The sequence below is a fragment of the Oncorhynchus nerka genome, linkage group LG3, assembly GCF_034236695.1.
Source record: "Oncorhynchus nerka isolate Pitt River linkage group LG3, Oner_Uvic_2.0, whole genome shotgun sequence".
Classification (NCBI taxonomy): domain Eukaryota; kingdom Metazoa; phylum Chordata; class Actinopteri; order Salmoniformes; family Salmonidae; genus Oncorhynchus; species Oncorhynchus nerka.
In genome coordinates, this window is record NC_088398.1 from 49,633,513 (window position 1) to 49,645,738 (window position 12,226).

The window sequence follows — 12,226 nt, forward strand, 5'->3', positions numbered from 1 at the left end:
CAATTGCACGGTTACACGGTTTTGCAACGGAGGAAGGCGCAATAAGTGATTGATAGTGTAGGCTACAGATTTTTGCATAGCCTAATTCATAGGTTTACATCTTGCCATTATTGTAAGTATTACCGAAAACGTAATAATAATCATTAATCGAATATGGAAATATTCATAGTAGTGGCAAATGGTGGGGTTTAATTTTTTCTGCTTCTATCGGCGCAAATCTTGTTATCGATGGCAACGTAGTAGTCCATTGTCGTGAACTGTTGTCCATTCAGCAGACAGCTGTTGGTGACATGTTTAACCATTGAACAAAGGCCATTGTATTGGTCCATTGAAAATGTGTGCGGAACACTCATGCCCAATAGTTTCCAATGGTTGAGCCATAGGAGAAACAATGGCCATCTTAAGTGTCTGTACTGTGTACTCTTAACTATCGGGTACTGGTAACTGAGGAACAGAAATGTTTATCTGTCACTCACTGCCCGTAACTGTGGTCCAAACCACAACACAGATCATTTGATCATTCAACTTAGAGATTTCATCACTAAGTATGATCCAGAATTATGTAAAACGATATGCATTTAGCCCCATAATGTTTTGAGTACAGTAGCTGAGCCTACAATTGAATCTTTTTTTGTTTGTTTTTGTAGTGGTCAGGAAACCACACACCCAGCCACTTATAGCCCTCCCTCTCTCTCCATTAATGTCCAGCTATGACAGTTGCAGTGCCACATAAGGCTAGCCTGTTTGTGTGTGTCCTGCCGGCCCAGGGATCCACTGCTGACCCCTGTCTCAATCTGTCACTCAGGGCCTAGCCAGGGCCACACAGCTTCCAGGAAAAAGAAATGCACAACCAACAGAAATGTATTGCCATTGGCAGTTTCCCAGTTCCCAGTTTCTATTCATGCATATTTCTTTGGCATTTCTTGAGTATTGCTCTCACTCATCATGTAAACATATAGCTGACATATAGCTCTGACATATATTTATATCTAATTATTTACATCTATAATTTAGTCCAAACAACTACCTCTTCCCCTACTGTATTTATTTATTTATTTTGCTCCTTTGCATCCCATTATTTTTATTTCTACTTTGCACATTCTTCCACTGCAAATCTACCATTCCAGTGTTTTACTTGCTATATTGTATTTACTTCGCCACCATGGCCTTTGTTTTTTGCCTTTACCCCCCTTATCTCACCTCATTTGCTCACATTGTATATAGACTTATTTTTCTACTGTATTATTGACTGTATGTTTGTTTTACTCCATGTGTAACTCTGTGTTGTTGTATGTGTCGAACTGCTATGCTTTATCTTGGCCAGGTCGCAATTGTAAATGAGAACTTGTTCTCAACTTGCCTACCTGGTTAAATAAAGGTGAAAATGTATGTTTTGTCATTAAACAAACACACAACATATTTGAAATATGATAACAAGGACATCATTTTGAATGAAATCTAAGCTACCCATAAAGCATCACTCACCAGAGGGTACTTACTTTTGGTTGACTTTGTCTGGACAGGTGGTTCTCAGCATGGTCCCGTACACACCAACTGCTGCCACTAGTCCACCAGTGCACAACCAAAACAAGTTAAAAACAGACTGCCTAACCCCTCTCTTCAAGTCAAGGCTCCATACTTGTACAAGTCTGGTGCTCGATGTGTGGGAAAAGTAGGGGGGCATGGTGCTGGCATTTGTATTATGCCCCCCGGCCTTTAAATGCCAATTATTCCAGACTAGGCCTAATTTAAGCTACATCTCTCATTCTAGCAATGCGCCAACTTGATACTACAACCTATGCAGGATTATGTTAGGCTTCTCTCTTTCTCTCTGTCCTTGTCATCCTGTTATCTTTCTCTCTTCCTTTATCAATGCACCCAGCAGCCCCATTTCTTCCACTCTGGCCGTCTTCCATTTTCTTTATTTTTTTTTTCTCTTTCTCTACCCATCTCAAACTCTACCCATCTCAAACCTCTATCAGTTGTGTCCCTCTTCCCTCTGTCTCCTGCCATCAGTCATTTTCCAGGGTAGTCAAGAGTGAAACTGAGCCCTCCTCCCCCTTCTTATCATGTCTGTCTGTGTGTTTGTCTGTCAGTCTGCTGTCAGGACAGTGGGAGATCACAGGGGAATTGGGTGATGAGCTGTTTGAAGTGGTGCCCTGTTCTTGAGGAGGGCCTCGGCTGATGATGGCCTTAAAGTGGAAAAGGCAGAGAAGAATCCATCCATATGTGTCTGTTTGACTGGTTTCATCAAGGGCCCTCTCCAGTAAGATATAATAGAGTTTCTAAATAAAAGGATGAGCTTGGGTTACCTGGGTAGTAGGGCTGTACAATTCATCTAATTCTCATCAAAATCGCAATATTGACCTGTGCATTATCCATACAGTAAGAGATCCATATCACATGCAATATTTTGAAATGCAACTCAGCCGTGTGTAACGTCTGTAGTTAACTCCGTCTTGTCAGTTTTCAGGCTGTTTCTGTTAGGTCAAATGCAGTCTACAGATTGTACCAAACAAGAACAATGCTGGTTTTTAATATAAATCATTCTATTTCTATGTTTCCAACAGTTCACCCAAGTGTTTTGATCTATATCGCAAGTCAAATCGCAATAGTTGGTGAAAAACTAAATAATCGCTGATATCATGTAGCTATAGCCTACTGCTGCAACACAGAGATAAGTGTTGCAACCCTGAGCTCTGGTATTGCTCAAACAGTGCTGCTGCGCAATGTTTAAAGTTTGACTATCATTTAATTTATTGGGCTCCGGTCCTTGGCAGTAAGATCTAGCTCACAGACTTTTGGGTCAGTGTGTTTATAGTCAAGGAGAAGCACTTGTGAAGACATACTACTGCTAATGCTGTGGAAAGATAGCACAAGTTGTGTTTTTTATTATTGGATTACGACTCAGTCAGAACATATCTGATAAGGACCCACCTGATATTAAGCATGGGTAATAACGGTTTTTACCATATGACAACATATTTTGCCACATTCTGAGTCCTGATCTTAATCTTGAAAGTAGACGTTGATCTTTTTTTTTTGTCTTTTCAGAAAAACAGTAAATAAGTTCAATTCCTGGTTTCAAAGAAAGATACCGAAATATATATATTATTATTTTTTAAGTTGGATGGATGTAATGTACAATAGAATCAACAAAATGTGCCTGTTATCAACAGTAACTAAATGTGGCTCCAAGCACATGTGTTCCTTTTGTTAGTTGCCAGTTTGTTGCAGAAGGTTCTTCATTAAATCATTTGGATACTGGCCAAGGTTTTAAGTTGCTTTTTGGTGTTTTTCTCCCTCTGTGTCGTATAACTGACTTCATCAAGGCCGACCCAACTCGAGGCAATTACACAGGAATCTGAGACTGGTCACACACTACCAATTAACTTTTTATCACTCTGCTGAAAAGAGGGGGCCTTGTTCACTGGCCTGCTTTGATTCAGCAGCCACTCCCCCCCCCCCCCCATGAAAAGAGAGGAGAGAGGGAAGGAGACAGATGGATAGACAAGAGTGAGCGAGGGATGGATGGTGGTGGGGTAAGACGACCAGGTAGATGGCAAGAAGAAAGGTGGAGAGGGAAAAATTAGTCTTCTCAGTTCTCATTGTTTTCTCAGTTTTCACCCCCATTATATCACCCTCCAAATAAACGACTGCAACAAACCTACTGTTATAAGCACTAATAAAAAAGCTACATATTATATAATTGGATGTCAAGATGGAAACGGTTTTGTTCAGAAGGCATTTAGATAAACTCCCCTGCAGCTAGGATTTAACCTTAGTGAAAAACTCCAACAGGAGCTCAGTGAGAACATAGCATTACATGAATGTCATATGATTATTATATGGGAAGACAACATATGTTGTGAATGCAATGACGTCAAGGCTTTGAGGTATAGGGTCTTAATATAGACGTATAAAAAAAGTCAACCTTCAGGCTATAGTACACCTCCATCACGTGTCATCTGAGCGCCATGTCATTATGTCATGCAGCCTCCCTACCGGTTTATGTCATTGACAAGATGAGGACAGGCTATCATTGTGTGTAGGGAGAGATTGATGGACGTCATCTACTCAGGCTTCCCCCCCATACTTAAACATAGTTACCTCAAGAAATCAGCCATGCTGTGGAGTCTTGAGAAATTCCCAGTTGAATTAAATGCATATGAGATCATGTACAATATTTCCCCATTATTTTCATTGGACTGGCTGTTTTCCAACCCATGGTGTCAAAATAAATAATGCCCATGGAATGCCCCATGGTTGAAAAAGGGGAGTGTCAGTGGTTCCTTGGAGGCTAGTCTTCTGATTGAAGGGGCAGGTGAAAACCTATGATCCAGAACCACAAGGGATGGTACCTGCACTAATAAGGCCTGGTCTGAGGCACCTGCCCTTTTCCCGTGTTATTTTCATGATTTTATGATGGATGATGGGGGTTGATGTCCCTGTCCAGAGGTTATGCATGACCCAAAGACAAACAGGTTGCCACAGTGACTGATAAGAGTTGCTTATGAACATTGGCAGATTGCCATTGTGTCCTACCTGAGGAAAACCTTATGAATTCCAAGTTATCTTGAATCAACATTTTAAACTAGGTAGGGTGAGGCAGAAAGAGAGGTGGGAGAGATTTGTCTGTAAACAAGAGCATTTCATTAAGGTACAATTTTCACATCTCTGTGTTCTTGCCGTACTGACTTCTGAATACTTAATCAACTCTGTCATGGATTTATTTCCCTTTCGAAGTGGTAGGCGCTCTCTAGTTAGTCTCCGAGGTGTTGAATCACACATGTGGCGTGGACAGACCTCATTGCCATAAACAGAACACCCAAGTCTTCATTTCTAACCCGTTCCCAAATGAAGAGTTACGAACATGCTGATGTTGGCACCTGTGACCAGAAAGGGATTTGCCCAGGCCAAAGATGAATGGTTAAAGCAATGGTCCCTTTTTGGACTGCTGAGTTAAGGGAGAGCCCTACGCAGGGCATTGTGTGATTTAATATCTGCCATGGGACATGTCTTAATAAACAGAAACTGGCACTGCCCCATAGAATGTTCAGGCAGGCTGTACCACCGGCTCTGCACTCAGGTGACATATCTGAAACCATGGGAGAAGAAGGGATTGCTATATTCAACCTCGCTGGATAAAACTTCCAGGCATCTCTATTCAATTACCTTGGCCCAAGGCCCAGGTGGGACAGCTAAAGGAGTTTAATTTAATCTTAACCTGACAAGAGAACTCCGGGATAGGACCCAATCTCTCATCATCTCTACAGATTAGATCTCCAAGGAGCAAGGTCGACAAAGGCACAGGCAGACTAACTGGGGCAGTCGCCCAATGGCCTGCTCTGGTTCTATTGATTTCACTGTAGGTTCGGAGAAGGAATTGTGTCTCGTTAATTAAAACGATTGAAGACCCTCGACTGTTAAGGAGAAGCTCTCAAAGCTTTAATGAAGATAATCGCCAAGTTTGAATGGTCCAATTATACAGCCTATTAAACCAGGTACTCCGTTACAACAACAAAAAAAGTGAAAGTGACTCCATCCAATTGTATAGTTCCTCATGGTACTGAGTGAGTCAATGCACATGAAATGTTTATATTTTGGTGTGACTGTCGAGTTTGACAAAGGATTTTTTGTTTAATCCACACTTTTTAATTACATTTTGGCCTGTTTCCACCAGTGCCCCTAAAACCGATGAGAAAAGACAGGAGAAGTAGGCACGTAGTGACCCAGTTCAGAGCAAGTTAGAGTTGGCACATTGAAAAGCTATAAAACCGAATTGTTTTACTGTCAAAATGTATTTCCCAGCTCTACCTGCGTCCTCCCCCAGCTACAAGAAGCCTTTTGTCCATGAATAAAGTGCCTTCTATTGGAAAACACCTGCAATTCCAGGCTCACCTTTTTCATTGAGACTCAGTATCTGATGTTTGAAAGACTGCTTTGTCCTCCTGAGGACCTTTTATGCTACCTATATAAGCAAAGCTTAAGCCTAATATAATTCGGCTTTGTCATGTTTTTAAAAATAATTTTAAACTCTTAAACCCTGGATTTTTACAGTTTTTTATGTTTGCCAGTTAACAGTTCATGGGGTCAACTGGCTTAGACAGGCTATAACTATGTGCTGAGTTTCACACATTCCTGCAGAGCTTCATAGGTAGCTGGTTGAACGTAAACTAAACTGTATAACACACTAGGTGGGTGGAGTAGTAGACCATTTGAAACCAATTGAAATCTAAGATGAATAAGCCTGATCCTGTAAATCACAGTCAGATCTAACTGTCAAGACACAATAGACATATCTCCACTCTGAGATACCTCTGTCAATAACGGTCTGACACAGCACAAATACGCATTAGTCTCACTATTCTTTCTCAATCTCACAATAGCGCTCAGTTCTGGTGTTGAAGTTGTTAAAGATAGTGTGTTATTACCTACCACTTGTGGGGCTACAGGTACATTATATATACAAAAGTATGTCGACATCCCTGTCAGCCATACCCGTTGCTGACGGGTGTATAAAATCGAGTACACAGCCATACAATCTCCATAGACAAACATTGGCAGTAGAATGGCCTTAGTGAGCTCACCATCATAGGATGCCACCTTTCCAACAAGTTAGTTTGTCAAATTTCTGCCCTGCTATAGCTGCCCCGGTAAACTGTAAGTGCTGTTATTGTGGAAACGTGTTATTGTGGAAAGTGGTAGGCCACACAAGCTCACAGAACGGGGTGCTGAAGCGTGTAGCGTGTAAAAATCATCTGTCCTTGGTTGCAACACTCACTACTGAGTTCCAAACTGCCTCTGGAAACAACGTCAGTACACAAACTGTTCGTCGGGAGCTTCATGAAATGGCGGAGCAGCCACAGACAAGCCTAAGATCACCATTCGCGTTCTCTGGAGTGATGAATCACGCTTCACCATCTGGCAGTCCGACAGACAAATCTGGGTTTGGCGGATACCAGGAGAACGATAACTGCCCCAATGCATAGTGCCAACTGTCAAGTTTGGTGGAGGAGAAATAATGGTCTGGGGCTGTCTTTCCTGGTTCCCTTGAAGGGAAATCTTATGTTCTTCCAACTTTGTGGTAACAGTTTGGGGGAAGGCCCTTACTTGTTTCAGCATGACAATGCCCCTGTGTAGAAAGTGAGGTCTATACAGAAATGGTTTGTCGAGGTTGGTGTGGAAGAACTTGACTGGCCTGCACAGAGCCCTGACCTTAACCCCATCGAACACCTTTGGGATGAATTGGAATGCCGATTGCGAGCCAGGCTTAATCGCCCAACATCAGTTTCCAAACTCACTAATGCTCTTGTGGCTGAATGGAAGCAAGTCCCCGCAGAAATGTTCCAACATCTAGTGGAAAACCTTCCCAGAAGAGTGGAGGCTGTTATAGCAGCAAAGGGGGGGACCATCTCCATATTAATGCCCATGATTTTGGAATGAGATGTTCGACAAGCAAGTGTCCACATGTCGCATATATTACCCCTAGTGGATCACTTCTGGAGAGTCAACAGCATACTGCCTTCTTGACAGCTGTCAGGCAAGAATTTGGCTACTTTATTTAGCAAACATTTAGCATTTTGTGTAGCCAACCCCAATGGTGAAGAGGCATTAGTTCCTTGCCTGAATTTCTTCTGTTTAAGGGATTTGATGTCTTTTCAGATCAAACACATCCCCAAATGGTTGCTCCACTGATGCCTCAGTAGCGCTCACCCATTTGTACTTGTTGGCTTCACCTGCAGAGTGCTTTACAGACGATACCTGAGACCGCTCAGGTGGTTTTCTGGGCCCATGTCCACCCCTTTCTGCGGCATCCGCGGTGAAAGCGGTTTCGATTTCCTGGCAGAGTGGGGTGATACAAAGACAGTCCTTGTTTTGGAGACTCCCTTTTCTAGGCCTAGCGGGCTGGAACCTGGGGAGCAGGGTGGGAGTGGCAGGGGGTGGGTGGTGGGGTAAGGGGATGCAGAGGGGCATAATCTGACGGTCAATTAAACTGACCCTAAAACTCACACCCATGTAATGACCAGGAGGGATGGTTCTCCAGGGGACCGAAGCACTGACTTAAGGGAGGCCGGCAAATTTGCTGTCTACCATCTCAATTTTACATTCAGTCTTTTCCATACTGTAGGACATTATGGTCAGAGTCTACAGTGTTAAATCACTTCAGTAACTTTCTCATTTAAAAAAGCTATATTAACCTGATTTTGCAATTGCTCAGCATCCGACCTATATACTATGCGGTGTCAGAGGAAGGCCCCAAAAATGGTCAAAGACTCCAGTCACCCAAGTCGTAGGCTGTTCTCTGCTATCGCACCGTAAGCGGTACCGAAGTGCCTAGTCTAGGTCCAAAAGGCTCCTTTACAGCTTCTACCCCCAAGCTGTAAGACTGCTGAACAATTAATCAAATGGGTCACCAGGACTATTTACATTACCCCCCCCCCCCCTTTGTTTTTACACTGCTTCTATTGTTTATTATCTATGCATAGTCACTTTACCCCTACCTAGATGTACAAGTTACCTCGACTAACCTGTACCCCCGCACATTGACTCGGTACCGGTACCCCCTGTATATAGCCTCATTATTGTTATGACATTTTATTGTTCATTTTTATTTAATTTTTTCCTTTAGTTTATTTAGTAAAGATTTTCTTAACTCTATTTCATGAACTGCATTGTTGGTTGTTGTATTTGGCGCATGTGACAAATAAAATTTGATACCGATTTATATATATATATATATTTGTAATAATGACAATTACAACAATACGGAATGAACAATGAACACTTATTTTAACTTATAATACATAAATAAAAATCTATTTAGTCTCATAAATAATGAAACATGCTCAATTTGGTTTAAGTAATGCAAAAACACAGTGTTGGAGAAGAAAGTTAAAGTGCAAAATGTGCCATGTAAAAAGCTAATATTTAAGTACATTGCTCAGAACATATGAAAGCTGGTGGTTCAATATTCCCAGTTCTTCAATATTCCCAGTTAAGGAGTTTTAGGTTGTAGTTATTATAGGAATTATGAGGCGTTGACTATTTCTCTCTATACCATTTGTATTTCAGAAACCTTTGGCTATTGGATGTTCTAATAGGCACTTTAGTGTTGCCAGCCTAATCTCAGGAGTTGATAGGCTTGAAGTCATATACAGCGCTGTGCTTCAAACATTGCTAAGAGCTGCTGGCAAACGCAGTAAAGTTTGAATGAATGCTTACGGGCCTGCTGCTGCCTACCACTGCTTAGTCAGACTGCTCTATCAAATATCAAATCATAGACTTAATTATAATATAATAAATAGAGGTCGACCGATTAGGATTTTTCAATACCGATACCGATTATTGGAGGACCAAAAGAAGCCGATACCAATTAATCAGACAATTTTTATATATATATTTGTAATAATGACAATTACAACAATACTGAATTAACACTTTTATTTTAACTTAATATAATACATAAATAAAATCTATTTAGTCTCAAATAAATAATGAAACATGTTCAATTTGGTTTAATAATGCAAAAATGCAGTGTTGGAGAAGAAAGTAAAAGTGCAATATGCGCCATTTAAAAAAGCTAACGTTTAAGTTCCTTGCTCATAACATGAGAATATATGAAAGCTGGTGGTTCCTTTTAACATGAGTCTTCAATATTCCCTGTTAAGAAGTTTTAGTTTGTAGTTATTATAGGAATTTATAGGACTATTTCTCTCTATACCATTTGTATTTCATATACCTTTGACAATTGGATGTTCTTATAGGCACTATAGTATTGCAATCCTAATCTCGGGAGTTGATAGGCTTAAAGTCATAAACAGCGCTGTGCTTCAAGCATTGCAAAGAGCTGTTGGCAAATGCAGGAAAGTGCTGTTTGAATGAATGCTTACGAGCCTGCTGCTGCCTACCACCGCTCAGTCAGACTGCTCTTTCAAATAACAAATCATAGACTTAATTACAATGTAATAAACTCACAGACACAGAAATACGAGCCTTAGGTCATTAATATGGTCAAATTCGGAAACTATCATTTTGAAAACAAAACGTTTTTTCTTTCAGTGAAATACTGAACCGTTCCGTATTTTATCGAACGGGTGGCAACCCTAAGTCTAAATATTGCTGTTACATTGCACAACCTTCAATGTTATGTCATAATTATGTAAAATTTGGGCAAATTAATTACGGTCTTTGTTCGGAAGAAATGGTCTTCACACAGTCGCAACGAGCCAGACGGTCCAAACTGCTGCATATACCCTGACACTGCTTACACTCTGCTAACAATTTCCCTTGTTAATATTGCCTGCTAACATGAATTTATTTTAACTAAATATGCAGGTTTAAAAACATATACTTGTGTACTGATTTTAAGAAAGGCATTGATGTTTATGGATAGGAACATTGGTGCTACGGAACCCCTTTACAACATTCCGCTGAAAAGGCAGCGTGCAAAATTCAAAAATATTTATTTGAAATATGTAACTTTCACACATTAACAAGTCCAATACAGCAAATGAAAGATGAACTTCTTGTTAATCTACCCATCATGTCCGATTTAAAAAATTCTTTACAGCGAAAGCACACAGCCATGTGCTTTCACCGCCAAGTAAAAAAAAAAAGCAATTTTTCCAGCCAAAGATAGGAGTCGCAAAAAGCAGAAATATAGATACAATTAATCACTAACCTTTGATGATCTTCATCAGATGACAGTCATAGGACATCATGTTACACAATCCATGTATGTTTTGTTCGATAATGTGTATATTTATATGCAAAAATCTCAGTTTACATTTGCACGTTACGTGCAGTAATGTTTTGATTCCAAAACATCCAGTGATTTTGCAGAAATACTCATAATAAACATTGATAAAATATACAATTGTTATTCACAGAATTAAAGATAGACTTCTCCTTAATGCAACCGCTGTGTCAGATTTTTTTTTTACTTTACGGAAAAAGCATATTCTGAGAACGGCGCTCAGAGCCCAATCCAGCCAGAGAAATATCCGCCTTTGGAGTCAACAGCAGTTAGAAATAACACTATAAATATTGACTTACCTTTGATGATCCTCATCAGGTGGCACTCCCAGGAATCCTAGTTTGACAATAAATGACTGATTTGTTCCATAAAGTCCATCATTTATGTCCAAATAGCCACTTGTTGTTAGCGTGTTCAACCCAGTAATCCATCTTCATCAGGCGCGAGCACTTCGTCCAGACAAAAACTCGGAAAGTTCCGTTACAGGTCGTAGAAACAAGTCAAACGATGTATGTAATCAATCTTTAGGATGTTTTTAACATAAAACATCAATAATGTTCCAACCAGACAATTCCTATGTCTGAAGAAAAGCACTGGAACGAGAGCTAACTCTGTCGGGAGCGCGCGTCACGAGCCTGAGACACTCTGCCAGACCACTGACTCAAACAGATCTCATGAGCCCCTCCTTTATAATAGAATCCTCAAACCAGTTTCTAAAGACGGTTGACATCTAGTGGAAGCCGTAGGAAGTGCAACTTGACTCCATAGACACTGTGTATTCAGTAAGACAAGTTTTGAAAAACTACAAATGTCAGATTTCCCACTTCCTGGTTGGATTTTTCTCAGATTTTTGCCTGCCATATGAGTTCTGTTATACTCACAGACATCATTCAAACAGTTTTAGAAACTAATATTAATATGCATATATTAGCATCTGGGACAGAGTAGGAGGCAATTCACTCTGGGCACGCTATTCATCCAAAGGTGAAAACGCTGCCCCCTATCCCAAAAGAGTTAATGTTATTCAAATTATTGAAATGGACCCTAGTAATGTTGCATTTATGTCATCAATATCCCTTTTTAGAATGTCTTTGAAAGATACACATATTATCGTTATTAAAATACCATAATTCCAAGATATTATCTTCTGCACTTATAGCAGCACAACCTATCAGCCACATTTGGTAATGATGGGTGGGGAAAAATTCGATACACTTACATATCTCAATATTATTTTGGACGATATTATATCAATACTTTGACCCCACGTATCGATTTGTAATTCTTATTCAAAATGTTTTTGTTAGGTAGCATTAGCTAACACTAGGTCGACCGTACCTGTGCCAATTCTCCTGTATTTTTCATCTTCTAGCTTGTTCTCCATCATATTTGTAAATCGTGAGCAAAGTTTTCAGCACTTTTATTGCCATGACTGATCAAAACAAATTTTCTCATGCTCTCTTGTCT

The 12,226-nt window shown here is 40.3% G+C and overlaps 1 protein-coding gene across 2 annotated transcripts in view; it reads left to right on the top strand.

Annotated features, from left to right (window-relative positions):
• The window catches only part of LOC115110032 (ly6/PLAUR domain-containing protein 6B), a 56,877-nt gene that overhangs the window by 173 nt on the left and 44,478 nt on the right, over positions 1–12,226 (top strand). The window contains exon 2 of one of the 2 annotated variants that reach the window (XM_029635365.2): positions 2,097–2,266. The exons of the other annotated variant lie outside the window; for it this stretch is intronic. The gene's annotated coding sequence lies outside the window, so the exon portion shown is untranslated. The remainder of the gene's footprint in view (positions 1–2,096; positions 2,267–12,226) is intronic. 2 annotated transcript variants of the gene reach the window in all.